Genomic DNA, 21,762 nt, shown 5'->3' on the forward strand with positions numbered 1-21,762 from the left:
TTTCATATTTGAAAACATCCTAAAACTTAAATAAAATAAATTAAAAACACAACAACACATGCTAAAAACCACACACAACAAGATCATGAAAAGCATGAATTAAACACACCAATATACAAAACTTAAATCAAAGGAAAAGAGTGAGAAATTGCTGGGTTGCCTCCCAGTAAGCGCTCTTTTAACGTCACTAGCTTGACAAAGCCAATATCTTCAATGATCTTCCAATTTAAACACAGCAATGACTCTTTCAAAGTCACCACCTATGTAAGGTTTTAATCTTTGCCCATTCACTACCCAACTTCGTTTAGATGAAGGATCCTCTATTTCAATTGCACCATAAGACTTGACTTCCTTGATGCAAAATGGCCCTGACCACTTAAACTTAAGCTTTCCAGGAAATAATCTCATCCTAGAATTGAACAATAAAACTGATTGGCCAGGTTTGAAGTTCCTTTTTAAAATCTTCTTATCATGATATGCTTTGATTCTCTCCTTGTATTGCTTAGAAGACTCATAAGCATTCAACCTCATTTCTTCAAGTTCAAGAAGTTGTAACTTCCTATTTTCTCCAGCTGCTTTAGCATCCAAATTCAAAAATTTTAAGGCCCAAAATGCCTTATGTTCAAGCTCAACAGGAAGGTGACAAGCTTTCCCATATATCAATTGAAATGGTGATAGACCTATAGGGGTTTTAAAAGCTGTTCTGTAAGCCCACAAGGCATCTTCCAATTTGACTGACCAATCCTTTCTTGAAGAAGTAACAGTCTTCTCAAGAATTTTCTTAATCTCTCTATTAGATACCTCTGCTTGACCATTTGTTTGAGGATGGTAAGTTGTTGCTACCTTGTGCCTTACACCATAGTGTTCCAAAACTTTTTGAAGTTGGACATTACAAAAATGAGAACCTCCATCACTTATCAACACTCTAGGAGTGCCAAACCGGGTAAAAATGTTCTTCTTGAGAAATTTCACTACAGTTTTAGCATCTGCCTTTTGAGTCGGGATTGCTTCCACCCATCTAGAAACATACTCAACAGCTAGCAAAATGTACTCATTGGAAAAGGATAAAGGCAGTGGGCCAATGAAGTCAATCCCCCAACAGTCAAATACCTCAACTTCTTGAATGTTTTGCAGGGGCATTTCATGTCTTTTAGAGATACTTCCTCTCCTTTGACAATTATCACATCTTTGTACATGTTCATGAGCATCTCTAAATAAAGTTGGCCAAAAGAATCCAGATTGGAGAACCTTTATAGCAGTTCTCTCTCCATTGAAATGACCTCCATATGGTGAGTTATGGCAATGCCAAAGAATGTTACCAGCTTCTTCCTTGGTCACACATCTCCTTAAAAGATTATCAGCTCCAATCTTAAACAGATGAGGATCATCCCACACATAGTACTTAGCATCCCTGAAAAACTTTTTTCTTTGATGCCAACTTAAATCCGTAGGAATAACTCCAGCAGCCTTGAAGTTAGCCATGTCAGCAAACCATGGCCTTGCTTGAATTGCTAGAAGCTTCTCATCAGGAAATTCCTCTACCACTTCTGGTTCCAATGCATTCACCTCACTATTAACCAATCTAGACAAATGATCAGCTACATGATTTTCACTTCCTTTTTTATCTCTGATCTCTAAGTCAAACTCCTGCAATAACAAAATCTATCTAGTCAATCTCGGTTTAGAATCAGACTTACTCAGAAGATATTTTATTGCAGCATGATCCGTAAAAACTATCACTTTTGAACCAATCAAGTATGATCTAAACTTTTCCAATGCATATACAATAGCTAGTAATTCTTTTTCAGTAGTTGCATAATTAACTTGAGTTTCATTTAAAACTTTACTAGCATAATGTATAGCATGGAAAATCTTTGATTTTCTTTGACCTAGGACTGCCCCAATTGCATAGTCACTAGCATCACTCATCAGCTCAAAATTTAAATTCCAATTAGGGGCAACAATGATAGGAGCTGAAATCAATTTTTGTTTTAATAATTCAAAAGCCTTCAAACAAGATGCATCAAAATTAAATTGAGTGTCCTTATTGAGCAAGTTGCTTAATGGCTTTGCAATCTTTGAAAAGTCCTGGATGAACCGTCTATAAAATCCAGCATGACCAAGGAAACTCCGGATTCCTTTGACATTTGTTGGTGGAGGAAGCTTTTCAATGATCTCTACTTTGGCCTTATCAACTTCAATACCTCTGGAAGAAATTTTATGGCCCAACACAATTCCCTCTGTTACCATAAAATGACATTTCTCCCAATTAAGCACAAGATTAGTCTGAATACACCGCTTTAGTACGGTGTCAAGATTCTCCAAACAATTAGAAAAAGAAGAACCAAATACAGAAAAGTCATCCATGAAGACTTCTATACATTTCTCAACTAAGTCAGAAAAGATGGCAAGCATGCATCTCTGGAATGTAGCTGGTGCATTGCATAGACCAAAAGGAATTTTTCTATAAGCAAAGACACCAAATGGACATGTGAAAGCTGTCTTGTCTTGATCTTCTGGGTCCACTGCAATCTAATTGTAACCAGAGTATCCATCCAAGAAACAATAGTATGCTTGTCCAGCTAACCTCTCAAGCATTTGATCCATGAACGGTAGTGGAAAGTGATCTTTTCTAGTTGCTTGATTGAGTTTTCTATAATCTATACACATTCTCCAACCAGTGACAGTCCTTGTCGGAATCAATTCATTCTTCTCATTCTGAATCACTGTCATCCCTCCTTTCTTTGGTACAACCTGAACAGGACTTACCCAAGTACTATCTGAAATAGGATAGATTATTCCTGCTTCTAAAAGCTTTAAAACCTTTTTTTTCACCACTTCCTTCATTGTTGGATTTAAACGCCTTTGAGGTTGAGCCACAGGTTTATAGTTCTGCTCCATATGAATTTTGTGCATGCAGTAGGAAGGACTAATACCCTTCAAGTCTGCTAAAGTCCAACCTATAGCTTCTTGATTTTTCTTCAACACATTAACTAACTGTTCTTCTTCAGAGGGAGTCAAAGAATTGCTAATGATAACTAGTTTATTTCCACCATCTTCCAAAAATACATATTTAAGTTGTGGTGGCAACATCTTCAATTCTGGTTTTAGCACTTCCATGTTTGCACTTTTCTCTAACTCTTCAATCTTCACTTTTTCTGGAAGAATCTCTTTTGCAGAATCAAGATCCTTCAAACACTCTTCAATTTCTTTTTCCTCCTTCTCATTCAAATCTTCCAAGGCATCCATGAGTGCTTTCTCCAAAGGACTAGAACTATGCAACTGCTTCCTAGTGGAATGAATTAAATCATCAATCACATCCACTCTCATACACTCATCTTGCTCACATGGATACTTCATAGCCTCAAAAACATTAAAATTGACTTCATCATCCTGCACTCGCACCTTCAAATTACCATCATCTACATCAATTATTACTTTTGCAGTCTTCATGAACGGTCTACCCAAAATCAATGGCACTTCTCTATCTTCTTCCATATCCATCACCACAAAATCCACTGGAAAGAAAAATTTATCTACTTTCACCAGCACATCTTCCACTATCCCATGAGGATATTTCACTGACCTGTCTACCAATTGAAGAGTCATCCTAGTAGGCCTAGCTTCTAGATCACCAATCCTTCTCATCATAGATAAGGGCATTAAGTTAATGCTTGCCCCTAAATCTAACAATGCTTTTCCCACAGGTAATCTTCCAATGGTGACTAGAATGGTAAAGCTACCAGGATCTCTGGATTTTTGAGGTATGGATTTCTGAGTGATTGCACTGCATCCTGCTTCTAACTCCACTATTCCATCATCAGTTAATCTTCTCTTCTTAGTCAGAAGCTCCTTCATGAATTTTGAATAAGTGGGCATCTGTTCCAGTGCTTCAGAAAATGGAATGTTGATCTGCAGCCTTTTAAAAATATCTAGAAAGCGGGCAAATTGTCTCTCCCTATCTTTCTTAGAAGGTGCATGTGGGTATGGCAAATCCTTGACTGGTGGGATTATAGCTACACCTTTCTCTTTCTTTCTTGATTGATCACTTCTTTCATTTTTATCTTTTTTTTCTACTTTTTCTTTACTTCTCACATTTTCTCTATTTACATCCTCACCTTTATTTTTCTCAACTTCCTCCTTGATCTCTTCATCACTTTCTCTTTCACTCAATTTTTTCTCCTCAACACCCTCAGTATCATTCAAATTATCTCCAATCCCCTTCCCAATCTCCTTTCCACTCCTTGTTGTGATAGACTTACAGTGCTCTTTTGGGTTAGGTTTTGTGTTGGCTGAAAATGAACCTCCTTGCTGATCAGCAAGTTGCTTTGCTATCTGACCAACCTGAATCTCCAAATTCTTTATGGAAGCATCTGTATTCTTTTGATTAGCAAGGGAAGCTTGCATGAATTGGTTCAAGGTATCTTCCAACTTGGTTGTCTTTTCCTGCATTGAAGAAAAGTAACCTTGGTGTTGTTGTTGAGGTGGTTGTCTATTGGAGGGTCCTACATCTTGTTTTCAACCATATTTCTGATTGTTGTTGTTGTTGTTCCTCCATCCCTGCATATAATTGTTAGAAAAATTATTGAAATTACCTCCTCTTGGTTGTTGTTGACCCATGTATTTTACTTCCTCTTCTTGACTAGTACTAGGTCCTGCACAAAAACCATTAGCATGATCTCCACCACAGAAATCACAACTCAAAACTTGATGAGGTGGAGGCGTTGAACTAATAGATTGGAGCTGCTGAGGAAGTTTTGCCATTTGTTTAGTGAGAGCTTCAATTTGTTGAGAAAGTAATTTGTTTTGTGCTAAAATTGCATCATTTGTATTAAGATCAAGAACACCTCTCTTGGGATGACTATGCCTGCTATGTTGTGCTTGATGATCAGAAGAAGCCAAAGATTCTATGATTTTTGTTGCTTCATCAGGGTCAGCTGACATCATTGTACCTCCTGCAGCTGCATCTAAGAGCATTTTAACCTCTGGCTTGATTCCATTGCAAAAGAAGTTTAGTTGAGCAATATCCTCAAAACCATGGTTAGGACATTTTCTTAGAAGAGATTTGAAACGCTCCCAAGCTTCACAGAAAGGTTCATCCATCCCTTGGCGAAAGGTAGCAATTTTTGATTTAGCACTAATATATTTTGAGGATGGATAGAATCTGTTCACAAACTTGTTTTCTACATCACTCCAGCTGATAAGACTTTGATTAGGATAAGATTGCAACCAAGTCTTGGCCTTACCTGTCAAAGAGAAGGGAAACAAACGTAGATAAACTGCTTCCTCATCACCTTCAGGAATTCCCATGGTACCACACAGATCATAAAAGTTTGATAGATGTGCATATGGATCCTCATGGTCCATCCCTGCAAATTGATGTGCACTAACTAAGCTAAGGAAGGCAGGCTTCATTTCCATTGCTCTTGAAGTAGTTGGAGCTACTATGCTAGAGAAATGTCTAGGACCTTGTTGTTGAGCATAGTCCCCTAAAGTTCTTCTTGGGTTTCCATTATTGGCATGATTTCCTGGATTCCCATGATTTCCTCCTGTATTGGCCATGTTTAGATTAGAGTTTGATTGAACGACGGAAGAAGCTGAGTCAATACAATCTTCCTGTTGCTTTCTTTGCTTTTCCAGTTCTTTCTTTCTTCTTGTATTGCTATTGTTTCTCCTAGCTGTTTTCTCTATTTCAGGATCAAAGAGTAACTGTTCAGCTGGAGTTTTACCTCGCATAAACAAAGAACATGACTAGAACAAAGAGTTAGCAAAGGATATAAAAACTACTACACTAAATAAAATATATACAAATTGACTTAACTAAAGAAATTAAAAAAATAATCAATCTAGGACGCTAGTCCCCGGCAACGGCGCCAGAAACTTGTTGATCCCATGGCAAGTGTACCAGAGTCAACTTGTAACAGTGATGAGTAAGATCGTCTCCTCAGGGACTAGGTAGATTGATTGATTCTCAATTAATTTAGAAAAAAAACACAATAAATACATATTGCATATTCACACATGTTCAACATCTGATTCATTAAACTCAAAGTTAAAAGTAGTAGAACTTAAAACAAATGACAAATATGCAAATTCAAATAAGTATTAGAGAAATTCAGATATGAGATGCTTGGGACTGGATTTCACCTACTACACCTCTTTGTAATCTTAATAAGCATACATATGTTAATCCCTCTCCTACAATATTATCTAGGATTACAATCACTCAATACTAATTCCTTAGTAAAGAGATTCTAAGTTTTCCCCTTTAAATATCAATTCCTTGCATATTTAAATAAAGGACAACCTGCATTAAGAAAATCCTTTAAAGACTAATGATTTTAGCTCTATTCCTAGCAACTTAAACCATTAGGTGATTCATTTTAAATCATGATCTAGAAAACATTTTCCAATCGAGTTCTAAATCAAAGCTCCAAATATGAGTGATCAAAACGTAAAGGCATTAAGAACGAAAATGAATCACTAATAAGTAGAAGAGATCATAACATATATGTGAAAATCAAGAGTTACATTAAGGTGTAAGAGGTTACATCCAATCCCAAAAGGAAAAGATTAGCCACTCATTTCTATGAGAGCCAACCAACAAAAGAAGAAGAAGAAGAAGAATCTAGTAGAAATTGTCGTCGTTCCGTTCCCGAAACGTCGGAATCACCACCAAAATCTTCAACTTGGATGATCTTTGAGGCTAGAGAGAAAGAGATGGTTCAGGTGTGTTGTTTCTTCCAAAAGCTCCCCCCGTCTTCTCTGTTTTTTCCCTTTTATATGTTATGATTTATAACAAGGGGTCATTTACTGCCACAAATTGGCTTAAGCTATTTCTGATCGGCTCAAGCCCTTTTTAAAATACTTCACCATGAAGGAATTGAAATGGCTTAAGCCTTTCTGAAATAGCTTAAGCCTTTTTTAAATACTTCAACCTGAAGGAATTGAGATAGCTTAAGCCTTTTTGGAATGGCTTAAGCCTTTTTGGAATGGCTTAAGCCTTTTTTTGGCAGATTGCTTTCTTAATGTCTCTGGAATGGCTTAAGCCCTTCTGATATAGCTTAAGCCTTGTTGAGTTGATAGAGATAAACATATTTTCTTCCATGAGTCTTTTTGAACTTCATTTCTTCTCTCTTTCTTGATTTCTCTTCTCTTAACCTACAAAGCAAAACCATCATGATTAACCAAAAAATTACTATAATTTGATTGGATTGGATTTCTATAACATAATTTACATATTTATATATAATATTCACATCCTTCAGCAATTTAAAAGGGGAAAAATGAAAGCATGCCAATTTTTACACAATAATATTCATGAAATTCAAGTAAAAATGACAACTAACACCTACTCTAAGAAACACTTTGTTTACTAGAAACAATTTACTGAAGCTTGATATTGACAAATTTCTATTGCTATTGTAATATTTTAATGCCATGTTTGTTATTACTGATTCTAGTAAAATGTCTTAAAGTTGTTTTTTTATCCTAAATTCCTTATGAATACTTTAAGTAAACTATCTTACTCTGATCTTTTTTACATTTATCCAAAAAATAAAAACTACAGTTAAGAATGATTGAAAACATCCAAAACCCAGTTCATATCCTGTATTAGTCCAGATCTTCATTTTTTTTACAAGCCTCTATCTCCTTAATTAACAACAACATCTCTTACTTTTAATTCGCATCCTATCTTTTTTCTTTCTTGAAGTATTATATATTTTCCTATTAGTATGAGTTTTCGAGTAGGTTCTTATTGTCTCAATAGAAATTACAATGACATTATACTTGCTGGTTTTGTTTAAGGACAAAAATGCGAGTGATATACTGCAGCTAGTGTGAGTTTGATTACCTATGAAATTAGAAAGAGTGACTGCCGCAACAATTAAAGCAATTAATTTGATTTGTGCTGAACTAGGATTAAGAGATTACTTAGGAGTTGTTTGGTGTGAACAGAGTTGTCTGCTCCAACATAAGCATTAAAATATTAGCGAGACAAAAATGGACAAGGATAATGCACATGATAAAAGGCCTTTTGGTAAGCTTGTCACATATAACGAGCCTGCTAATATTGCTAGGCCATAAAATGTTAAAACTGAGAAAGAAACTAGCCAAGATAAGCAAGAAAATGTGACCCAAGCATCTGAGCATATCAGCAATGGAACATATCAGCAACTCTTTTCGATTGAGGTTCTCCCTCTCTTAAAACAACCATAGATTTAATTCAACAAATTAATGATGATGAAAAACATCATGAACAAGCCAATTTCAAATCAGAACATCAAAAACAAATAACACTCGTAATTTCTAAAGGCAACTAACACTATAATTTCAAATCAAAACGTTAAAAAACAAATAATGAACATTCATATTCCTTCACCTCAAATTTGTAATCTCTGAAAAATTTGTTCCACCTAAAACTTCTGAACAACAAAAATCATAATAAAATATTATACAAATCAAAAATAGGGAATCAAAATGGATATGAATCAAAAACTTGCCTTAAATTAAACCAATCGATCGAAGAACAACGTAGAGAAGAGCAAGCTTAAAGAAGCTCTTACGACTAACCCTAAATTGGACACTTTGCAAAATGGTTTCACCATAAATTGCTTCACGAACGATTATGTTGAGGGGAAGAAGAAGAAGTTTGAGCGTGATAGGTTTTCGCAGGTAAAGTTTCCGCGGAGCATTCCATGTTTTTTTAATTTTAAATTTAAGTTCTTTAATTCTTTTATTTTTACTCTCTTAATTCTTTTAATAAAAATATAAATATACTTTAATTAAGTTGTCCACGTGGTCACACAAAGAGATAATTAGATACTTACATATTGTGGCGGTTTAAAACCGCCAAAACTTTAATTATTTTGTGAGGGTCAAGATAACCCCTAGAATTACAACATTTTTTGGCGGTTTATTAAAACCGCTAGAAAAAAATCGCCAATAATTAACTAATTTTTTGTAGTGAAATATGCCTATCAAGAATATCAATGTGGGTTTTTTTAAGAGGATTTGGCTTCCTAATCAATATAAGGTCATGATGAATTTTGAAAGAAACTACATAAGAAGTAGGGTGCTAATGGTCATCGTCATTACTTGTTTTGCACAGCTAATTTGATTTAATTGAAAATTAATTTTGATAGATTTTAATTTTAATTTGAATTTGAATTTGATTTTTTTTTTTGTGTTTTAAGGATATGTAAGAATTATACTTTGGGTTGTTCTTAACTTGTTTATGGTCCTGCATTCTTTTAATGATAATAAGATATTTCTTTAATTTTATATAATACAACATGTATCTTTAGTTTTATATTTCTTTAATTTTTTATTTAATTATATGTTAGTTTAAATTAAAACATTTTAATCAAACAAGTTGATTGTTTTATTTAATATGTTTTAGTCTCAATAAAATCGTATTGCAACTTGCCATTAATTAAATGTTCACGCGAACTCAATAAAAGAGTGATTTAATTAAATACTAAAGAATGATTTGTTTTAATGATTTAATAAAAAAATAGTCAACTTAATTTTCTATGAAAGGAAATCAAGTGTTTTACTTATTGTTGGGTTTAGTTAAAGAATACTAAATAAAGTAAGTTTTTAACTATCGACTGAAATGTTCCTTTTGGTATTTTATGTTTATTTTTGGTATTTTAACCATTTTTGTGTGAACCAACCCTACAAGAACCATGAATATCAACCATCACAAGAACCAACCCCACAATCTTTACAACAACCAATTTGATGTCAAGGTTCTACTGGTACTGGTCAAGCACTGATGAATGAATTACTGCAAGCACCTTCAAAAGCATTTGATCAAGTACATTCAACAACACAAACAGAGAAAGAGAGGCTAAAAAGTGTTGTGTGGGAACATTTTGAAAGGATTAGAATTAATTGATGGAAAAGATAAAACTAAATGTAACTATTGCAAGAAATTGCTTGGAGGTGAAAAAACACTTACACCGCCATTTATATATATATGTGTGTGTGTGTGTGTGTGTTTTAAAGAAGGCTTATAAAAGTGGGAAGGGGGGGACAAACAATGCCTTTTTCTAACGTTTTAGGACGTGGGAAAAATGAATTGGCATGTGGTAGTTATAATGAAGAAAATGCAAGGAGGGAGCTTGCATTGATGATTATATAGCACGAATATCCACTTTCAACAGTGGACCATATTGGGTTTATACAATTTGTAGCAGTAATTCAACCATTATTTCAACTTTCTTCAAGAAATACAATGAAGAAAGAGATACTTGGTATCTATGAAGATGAAAAACAAGTTGTCATGAAGCTGATAGATACAAATGAAGGAAGAGTGACAATTACATAAGATATGTGGACTACAAGAAATCAAAAGAAAGGGTATACGACTATCACAACTCACTATATTGATGGCAATTGGATCTTATAGAGTATCATTTTGAGGTACAAAGTTTCTTTAATTTATAACTTTTTCACTAATTGGTTTTGCATTTTTTTTATCTTCTAATATGACAATATGATTAAATGTATAGGTTTGTTTATGTTCCTACACCTCACATAACCAATAGACTTTGCAATGTATTGATTGATTGTTTATTGGATTGGAATATTGATACAAAATTATCCACTATAACTTTGGACAATTATAGCACAAATGATAGCATGATTGAGAAGATTAACGATAAGTTGCAGTCAGATAGACTAATTCATAATGGATCTTTGCTTCATATGCGTTGCTTTGCAAATATCCTTAATTTGATTATGAAAGAAAGGTTAGGAGTTGTAAAAGAAAGGGTGGAAAAAATTCGGAAAACTGTAGCATATTGGACAGCAACACCTAAAAGGGTGAAAAAATTTGAAGAAATAGCTAAATAATTACGAATTCCTTTAAAAAAAAAACAACTTCAGATTGTCCAACAAGATGGAATTCCACTTTTAAAATGCATGATTTTGCTTTACGTTATGAGGATGTGTTTTTTTTATTAAAACAATGTGAATCCCAATACACTTGTTTGCCAATTGAATCACAATGAGAGTTTTCAAAAGATGTTTGTGAGAGATTGAGAATGTTTAATGATATCACATAAATAATTTATGGATCCAAATATACAACTGCCAACATTTTTTCCCAAATATTTGTGAGATTAAACTTGCAATAGATGAATGGGTAAAGTCTCCTAATCAAATCACTCACAATATGGTAGAACAAATGTTAAAGAAATTTGAAAGTTATTGGAGAGTGTCATTCATGATATCATGGGAGTAGCTTTTGTTTTAGATCCAAGGTACAAAATGGATTTGCTTGAATATTATTTTGATAAATTGTATAATATTGATTGTGATTTAGAAATTGTATAATATCCAAGCAAAAAAGAATGAAGGGTCTTCTTCTAGGTTTTCATCATTTGAGGAGGGAAATGTTGGTGATAATGGCATGAGTGATTTTGTAAAGTTTATGAAAAAAAAAACTAGAACTTCATCTATGAAAATAGAGTTGGATCATTACTTGGAGGAAAATAATTTACCTATTACATCAGATTTTGATATCTTATCATGGGAGAAAACAAATGGGTTGAAGTATCCAACACTTCAAGCAATTGCAAGGGATGTTTTAGCTATTCCAATCACTACTGTAGATTCTAAATCTGCTTTTAGTTTTGGTGGTCAAATATTGAGTCCTAATCGTAGTTGTCTTAATCATACTATCATAAAAGCTTTGATATGTACTAAAAGTTCGCTATGGAACTCAAACTATCTAGTTAGATTATTAAAAAAAACATATTAGCATTAATGTTCAATTAGTAATATTGTATCAATTTTTCATTAATATTCTATATTTGATGTTTGTAGGTGCTAAAGCCATTGAAGAAACAATTGTTTTAACAAGTGAAAGTGAATTTGATGATGAAGCTATCACTACAAGAAAAATGCTGATTTCCGACGGAAATAGGTAAATTTTTGACGAATTTTTTGTTTTCCGACAATTTTTGACGGATTTCAATCCGTCAGAAAAAGTGGCGTCGGAAAAAAAATCCATTAGAAATAATTTTGCGACGGAAATTTCTGACGAAAAATTCTGTCAGAAAATTCTGACAGAATTTTCCGACGAAATTATAATTTTTTTTATTTTAATAAATTTATTAATGTAACAACCCTCATATTTGGCCTCTCAAGAATTCTATTTCACGATATTTCACTGTTTAGCGTGTTTTATCCTTACTTGTGCAATTTCTGGAAAACTTCCCAGAACGTCACCCATCTCAGTACTACTCCAGGTCAAGGACGCTTAACTGTGAAGTTCTGATGAGTAAGCTACCGAAATATATATGTATGTTGTCAGTATAACTTGTACAAATTAATTCATTTAAGTTATCCTCAAATATACAATCTCATATTTGTACTATAATAATAATATATAATAATTTTATATTACGAATAATAATAAAAATAATAATAAAAATAATAATAAAAATAATAATAATATATTTAATTATTCTTTTTTTTATATGTACTTACTTTTATATTTAACATCTACTTATTTTTATTTAAAATTATAATTTAAATTATTTAATTTTATAATTTATAATGATAATATAATTTATAAAATTATAAATATTTATTTATTACATACTTATAAATTAAATTTTAATATTTTAAATAAATTATTAATTAATTTAATATATTTATTTACCTTAAATCAAACATATAAAATTCAAAAAATGTATTTATCATTGTTTTTTTAATTATCAACTATTAATAAAATACTAACTTAAAATCTTATTTAATTATATATAATATTCTCATATCAAATTTAAGATCAGATATTACTTATACAAAAATATTAAGATCATATAGTAAATTGTCAATAAGATTTTAGTTAAATAATTTAAAATAATTATCGTTTCAATTATATTGTTAATTAGGAAATAATTTATTCCAAAACTAATTAATTTTTTTATATTAATTATTAGTAAAATTTAATAACTTTTAATTTAGCAATTAATTGGATCGATGAAATTCAACACACACCATGAGTTATTGAGCGGAATAACTTTACCAAGAGTTATTTTGTAAGTTATCTTAAATCAAACATATAAAATTCAAAAAATGTATTTATAACCCCCCTCATATATATATATATATATATATATATATATATATATATATATATAATGTGACTTTTACTAAGTATTACACCGCTCAATAACTTTATATTAAATGTGAATTTTGTAAATCCAACTGTTAGATTGAAAGTTCATATCTCTTATAGATTATATATACAAAACTTTATATTAATCCAAGATAATTTGATACTTCATTTTTATAAAACAAAATTGATGTAATATATTCATTTCAAAATACACTAAAATATGAACACTTTGATTACTTTCCAGTTGTTGTTCAATTTTAACAAAATTTGATATACACGTATAAAGTGATATGAACTTTCAATTTAACGGTTGGATTTACAAAATTCACATTTAATATAGTTATTGAGCAACATAATACTTAGTAAAAGTTACACCGGTATAATTATAACCCCCTATATTGTATATATATATATAGGGACGGATGCACGTTTGGAATAGTGGGGCACTTGCCCCCACTACTATTTGACATATACATAATTTTTTATCTAAAAAAATAATATATTTTAAAAATAATAATTATATTCTAATAAAATAAATATATAGATTCAGAAAAAAAAATTTATTTATTTGATATCTGTCAAATTTTTAAAAAAATTAATTCTCATGTGATAAAAAAAATTTCTTAATAATGAATTAATTTTTTTAAAAAGTTTAATTATAATATATATATGTGTGTATATATATATATATATGTGTGTGTGTGTGTGTGTGTGTCTTAATATTTACATATATAATGTAATATATTAAAATAAATAATTTTTTGATAAAATAAAATTTGTAGCATGCATGTTTATCTTTTGTGTTTTTTATTTATTGTATACGTTGATTGAAAAAATTAAAATAGTAAAATTGTTTATTGATTAAAAAAATCAAAATCAGAAAAATCAGAAGATTTATGTTCCATTTAGAATTGTTATTATAAGATATATTTTAAAATAAATTATCATCTAAAAATATATATTAGATATTAAAAACATATTTATATCATAAATAAATTAAAATTTATTTTTATAAAATTTAACATTTTTATTTTTATTTTTAATAGTGTTAAATTATTATAAAATAAGTCTTTATGATTGTAGTTCTACCCAAACATTTAAAAAATGTCTATGATAGATAAATAAGTCATACTTAAGATATATATTTTTAAAGAAAGTTAGGTTCAAACCAACTGAATTATAATAAAATATAGTATGAGCTAATTTATTTTCATTTTTAATACTAATCGTAGATATAAAAAACTTGTAATAAATAATTATAATATATATTTATACCTTTAAAAGTTATATATAAAATTTTTAAACTACAAATATATATAATAAATTAAAAATAATAAATTAAAAATAATAAATTAAAATAAGAAATTAAAAATAAGAATTAAAAATAATAAAAATAAGAAATTTCCGACGGAAATTTCCAACGGAAATATAAATCCGTCAGAAATTTCTGACGGAATATTCGCCAAAAATTTTCTGTTTTCGACAGAAATATAAATCCGTCAGAAATTTTTGACGAAAAATTTCTGATGGAAATTTTCGACGGATTTATATTTCCGTTATAAATTTCTGACGGAAATATAAATCCGTCAGAAATTTCTGACGGATATGGATAGAATGCAAGTGGAATTACTGAACATATGAAAAATTAATAGATGTTCTAAATGGATTTTAATTTCATTAGTCCAATCTAATTTTAAAATTTTTCATTCATAACTCAATTCTAATTTTTTTAAAAATTTTCTTATCATAAGTGGATTGAAGCTTAATGACATTATTCAACATTTTTCACTTGCAAGATGAATTCTATATATTTTTTATTTGAGAAATTTCAATTTGTTTTGTTATTTCAGCTCAACATTATGGTTGTTTATTTGTAACATTACTCAACATTTGTGGTTGTTTAATTTGTAAGATTTTAATTATCTGTGGTTGTTTAATTTGTAATATTTTAATTATGTGTGGTTGTTTATTATGATGTGAAACATTGTGGTTGTTTAATTATTAAGAAGTCTCTTGATTAAAATATGAGATAGACAAACAACTCAATTACCATTGTAATATAACAGAAAGATAAGCTAAAAATATTGTGTGTTTTTTTGAAAAAAAATTAATTAATTTTTGATTCGTATGGGTACGGGTATACCTGATATCCGACGGAGACAAGGATAAAACGAAAATTACATACCCACCAAGTATCGCGATGGGGACGGGGATGAGTTTGAATCTCGGAGACGGTGATGTGTATCATGAAACTCGTACCCACCCTACTCCGTTACCATGTCTAGTTCAACCCAATTTTCCACGTGGCTTTGTACGTCAAATATTGTGTTATCTTGTAGCATGCAACAACTTTGACGTAATGATGGTGTCCTTTTTAGTAATTATCACCCTTATTCTAAAATTGTTGACATTTAAGATTAGTACTTTTATACACAAATTAGATAATATTTAATACATGTAAAATATAAAGATATTTAATCTAAAATAATCTTATTTAACATAAGATCTCCCTTTCACATCTCTCTCGTTCACTATATTTTTTTCCTTTCTCTTCATACCATGTGATCAATCAAGTGTTTTAAAACCCGGACCGACCCGGCCGGTCGAATCGGTTGGACCGGGAACTGGTGGTCCAGCCGGTTCGAATCTGAAGTTGAATCGGTTATGCAGTCGACCCGTTTCAAACTGGATTGAACCGGTCAATTTTCCGGTTCAACCGGTGGACCGGTGGGTCAAACCGGTTCAACCACTTTTTTTTCTTTTTTTTTTATAATTTTTTTAAGGGACCATAAATCACAAAAATAATAATGAAAATTGAATCTCTTAATGAAAAAGCAAGGAGTCTTATTAAATATAACAATGGCTACTTGTTCTAATATATTTGTTTGCAATATATACAACTTAAATAACTTTTATAGTATATTATTAATTTTAAATTATATATTTAATAATGCAATATCTATGTAAATATTACATATATTACTTTTTGATATTAATTGCAAGCATATTATATATGTACATATTATTTATATTTTTAATTTGTATTAATATACCGTTTAACATGTAATTTTTTTATGTATTTTTTTACAAAATAAAAATAAAAATAATTTTAAATAAGATAGAAAAATTGAAATTTAAAATAAGATATGAATTTATTAAAATTTATAAATATAAAATATATTTAATATAAATATTTTTTAATAAAAATCAAGTCATGCGATTCAACTAGTGACCCACTGGTTCAACCTTTAACCCACTGATCCAGTACTTTAACCGGTTCGATGACCGGTCCGGTTTTTAAAACTATGGTTCAATCACTTCAACAACCACAGGTTGTAGCGCAGATCTTCTTTTGTTCGTCATCACACCGTCGCAATTCGGGAAGTGAAGTCGCGCATTACCTACCCTAAAAGCAAACCCTTATTTCTTTTTGTTTTGAAACCCTTCGCTACTTATTTGTTCCCTTATTAGACATTTTTTCTTTCTTTTTTCTATTTTCTCTCTTTTGGTCTTTATGGGCTAGTTTCTGTGGGTCAGCTAATGGCAATGTAACCGTGTGACTTTCTTTTGGATTTTGGGCTTTTTTCTTCTTCTTTTCTTTTCTTTCTTTTTCTTATTTTAAAACATTGATTATAAAATAACTTGGCCCATATTTTCTTGTTTCTCACTTTTGTAGATTTAAACAATCATAGATAAACATAAATAATAACATTAATAATTAAAATGAATTAAAAATTATCTTAAAATTAAGTCTTGTAACTTGACATGAATAAAAAGAAATGTCTAATAGAAATATTATTTGAATTTTAGTTAAAATTAGGCTTAATAATAATAATAATAATAATAATAATAATGACGATAATAATGATGATGATAATAATAACAATGATGACAATAAAAATTAGTAACTATTCAACAAAATATTGATAATAATGTCTTTAATGAATATTGATGAAATATATATCATTGAAAGAAAGGATTATTTGAATCTACATTCTCTTAATCCTAGGGCTAATAGATGCAAGTTGTAACAACTTGTTATCTTAAAGATCTTATCTAAATTTAACATATATGATTAATCTTTGGAATTTATAGAAGGGGGGATGCATTTAGGGTTACATTTGAGAGTGTTTGGCTGAAAAATGTAAGCCAAATGCATTTCAAATGAAACCTAAATTAATCCTAGATGCTACTTGGTGGCCAAGGATGGAATCTTTGAGTTTGGTTAAGCTACATCTAGGTGCACGATAAGACCATGCAACCTAGGTGCCCTCCACTTGGGCCTAATCCTTGTCAAGTCCAAAAATAAATTCAAGGCTACCAAAAAACACGTCTAGGCCTTATTTTCTCACCCGAATAAAATACCCTAGCTATAAAATAAAATCCTATAATCTAAGGCACCCCATAATACAAGGGTAAAATGGGAAATACAAGTAAAAATAAATCTTATAACTAAGACACCCCAAAATACAAGGGTAAAATAGGAAATACAAGATAAATAAATCTTATGTCTAAGGTACCCAAAATACAAGGGTAAAATAGGAAATTAAAGACAAGGGTAAAATAGGAATAAATCCTATACTAATAAAAAAAAACGTAGGAGCTAAGGCCCAAAAGTAGGCCCACTCCTCTTATGGTTTTCAAAACTAACTCATTCCTCTTGCCTCCTTCAATATATCACATCTTGGTCTTCTTGGCCTTAGTGTGATTCCATCACTCTTCCATCGAGAAATCTGGGCTTCTTTTGCAAGATTCATCCTTGACTAGGCTTTTTGTAATATTCATTGAAGTTACGTTCTTTAAGCCTTTATTTTCCTCTTATAAGAAATAAAAAAGGTGAGTTCTCATATATGCGATTCTCTTCTTTTAGTCAATATTGCATTTTTTTTTTATATATTTACTATTTTTATATTTAGTTGTGAGTTTGTTGCAAATGATGTATGATGATTTGTGTTGTTTTGAAATTTTAATAATTAAACAAGATTATCTCATATGGTTGAGAATGAATTTTACAATTAAGAGATATTGGTTGAGTTTGAATTACCTTATATATATTGTATTCTGAATTTTGTAATTAGTGTCCCTGTTTTACTACTTTTTGCAACACCACTCATAAGATTATGAAATATTATAACAAAAATTTGTGAAATCATTAATTGTGAACCTGAAAACTTTCATGGCTTTAATTAGAAAATGTGAACCTGAAGAATCGTCAGTCTATTGTAATCTTCCTATGTTGAATTCATAAGACTAAAATAAATAAGTAAAATATTACATATTTTACATGAAAGATAAAGAAGTGAGACTTAAAAATGGATAATTATGTCATTCCTAGACATACAATTTAAGTGGCAAAAAGCATAATAATTTGGTATGAATTTGGTAAAATGGAAATTCCCATGAAGGTTTCATTCATAGCAACCAGGATCAACATTTTTATCATATTTGTAATGCTTACATATAATTATGCTCTCATTAACCATAACATTTGCACTGAAATATTCAAAAATTGTGAGAACACAATCCTTGTTTCAAGGAAGAGAATAAGTGAGTTTCTTATTGATAAAATTGACAAAATTTGAATGTTTAAAACACTAAAAGTTAGTCATATTGTGGGGAATGTGTTGTTGGTGTAGGGGATGATCATGCAAGTCTTTCCCACAACCTCATCATAAATGATACACTTGATGAATCTTGTTGTGTTTATATTCTTTCAACTATGCTTCATCTACCATTTTCTTCTTGTGTTCCTTACACTTGAAAATTTAGAACTAAATTTAAAAGGGAAAGTGGGACAATTTGAAATTTGAATAGAAATGGAGAAAGGGAGCATTCAACATTTAATAACACAAGCCATTTGGCACTAACTTTAGTATTTCCCTTTTATACTTACCACTATTGCATTCAGCTTTCTATTTCTATAAGGGAAACGCCAAAAACATTAGATAACTCATCAAAGGATAATGAGTTATGCAAGCCCAATTAAAAAAAATTGATGGTAAAAATATTAATATTGCTTTGTGTGAATAGGACTTTTCAAAAATAAGCAACTAATTTTTAAATTTACCATTATTGCATTCGACTTTCTATTTCTATAAGGGAAATGCCAAAAACATTAGATCACTCATCAAAGGATAATGAGTTATGCAAGCCCAATTAAAAAAAAACTGATGGTAAAAATATTAATAGTGCTTTGTGTGAGTAGGACTTTTCTAAAATAAGCAACTAGCTTTAAAATTTGAATAGAAATGGAGAGGGGGAACATGTAATATTTTATAAGACAAGGCCTTTGACACCAATTTTAGTGTTTCTGTTTTATATCTACCCTTATTGTATTCGGTCCTCTGTTTCTGCAAGGGGAAAGTCAAAGACAACGCTTTAACATAAATTATTGTCTATACATCCAAAGATAGAGAGCGCTTATTTGAAAAAGCATCATGTAGGTACTTGTACATAGATAGCACACTTAAAAGGAAGTGCTTTCTATTTGCATATACGTAGATAGCATTTTTTTAGAAGCACTATCTATTAATAAACATCGTTCAAATAGAGAGGGCTTTTTAAGCACTGTCTATCATTAAAATAAGCGTTATTTATTGATGTTTTTAACATAGTGCAACTAGCTTCTAGTTGTGGTCCTATATTCTTCCATGGTGACTCCAACTTCAAGATGCTCCATCAATCTTCAAAAATGGTGGATTAGGGAGAATATTGGTGCACCACTTCCTTCGGAAGGAAGATAAGCAATGGTTGGAACCTTACCAAAGGAGGAAATCCGTAATGAACAGTCTTAAGGAGAAGATTCTCCAAGAGAGAAATAGGAATTTTGAATGAGAGAAATAAAGAATAAATATCTCATAAAATGCTCAAAAGTGGCTTGAATACAAAAGGAACATCTATATAGAGGAGTTGGTAACTTGTGGTGCAAGCTAACCTAACCTTGGTTAGGTTAACATGAACTCAAACTACTAACCTAACCTAACCTAAGACATTTGTCCAACATAGATCATATGTCATTATCTTAGGTTAAAAATGGCCAATGAGTGTTTTCCATGTGGATAAGCAAGATAAGTGTGACTCATGTCACCTCTTAGATCTAGAAGAGTGATTAGGAGCTTGCCATGTGGCACATATGTATTTGGTGTGATTAGGCAAGGCCATGTGGCTTGTTGGCTTACTTGGATGCCCAAGGGGACATGTGGCCTCACATGTCTTGGACTTCCAAAACACTTGCTCGAAGCAAGTGAATGACCAAACTATGGTAAAAAAAATGGCCAAAGTTGGCCCATCCAAGCCCAACAACATCTATTTGACCTTTTCTAGTTACACCCCTCCTAAACTACTATTTACACCTTCAAATTTAAAAATAACACAAGGAAAAAAATACCTACACTATATGACCCAAATACAAGGTCCAAAAAAAATAGGAGAAATATATACAAGGAAAATAATACAACAAGAGAGAAATAGGCTAAGAGACAAGCTTATTGCTCAATAAGTGCTTATGCCTTCTATCTTCATCATGAGTCCATTCCTCTTATATCCTCATTGGCATTACCCTTGTGATAGGTCCAATGGTAGGAACTATGTCATCACCTTTCCCTACCAATTCCGTAAAATGTAATGTTGGTGCTGCATTATTCATAAAAAAAGCAAAAGTCTCAACATTGACACATAAGAAACCTCTTAGTCTACAAACCTTACGTGCCAAACATCATGGAAAGAGAAGACATTTCTCTGTTAGTTGCCTTGGAATGGTTTAGAATTGAATATTGAAAACACGTAAAATTTATGTACCCCACAGAAATTACTTGAGAAATCCCACTCAAGATTTTAAAATCTCTTGTTGAGACACCCTATCTCAAGAGATACACCATTCAAAATGAAAATACAAGTTTAAAGATCATAAAGATATCACTTAATTTAGTGTAGATATTGATCTTTCATAATTCAGAACATTTCTTGAATTTCTTCTTTCAAGAACTCATGTTCAATCTTTGCACTTCTTGGTTTTTCAGAAAAATCCTTTGATCAGCATTGATTCTTGTTTTTGAAAGTAATCTTTTTCTCTAATGTTCTTTTTCCAAAAGATTTTCTAATTTTTTTCTCTTTTAATTTCATAAAAGATAGTTATTTAAAGTGCAAGACATGATTCAGTTATAAAGAGTAATAACTGAGGTAATCTATGACCTGATATGGTAATCTATTACCAGCTCTTTAAAATTGAACCAGGAACATAAAACTACTAGGTTAATTGATTACGGGATATGGTAATCGATTATCTTGTGTGGTAATTGATTATCCCGATAAAAACATTAATTCTTCAGCCTTGTTTCAAGCAAGAGAGTTTGTTTTAATCTATTACCAACTTTGGTAATCTGTTAACACAAAGGACATTTGAATATCCTTTTCCAATTTGGTAATCTATTACCATAAATGGTAATTGATTAACAATGTTACCTTGAAATCTCTTGTTTGAATCAAGTCATATTTCTATGTTTAAACACTTGGTAGTAAATTATCTTTCCATGATAATCTATTACTTTATGTTTACACATGGAAATACTAAAAAAAATCAAACTCTTGGTTTCTTAAAAAACTTGATTAGTTCTTGAATTAAACAT

At 30.8% G+C, this 21,762-nt stretch overlaps 1 non-coding gene across 1 annotated transcript; it reads left to right on the forward strand.

The window, feature by feature from the left end:
• Positions 1–5,032: 5,032 nt before the first annotated feature.
• LOC114917080 (small nucleolar RNA R71) lies at positions 5,033–5,139 on the forward strand. The gene has a single exon (XR_003805806.2). It is a non-coding gene; the product is annotated as a small nucleolar RNA R71 (small nucleolar RNA).
• The last annotated feature ends 16,623 nt before the right edge of the window (positions 5,140–21,762 follow it).

The sequence above is a fragment of the Cajanus cajan genome, chromosome 2 (assembly GCF_000230855.2).
Source record: "Cajanus cajan strain Asha chromosome 2, NIPB_CcT2T_4, whole genome shotgun sequence".
In the NCBI taxonomy this organism is placed as follows: Eukaryota; Viridiplantae; Streptophyta; class Magnoliopsida; order Fabales; family Fabaceae; genus Cajanus; species Cajanus cajan.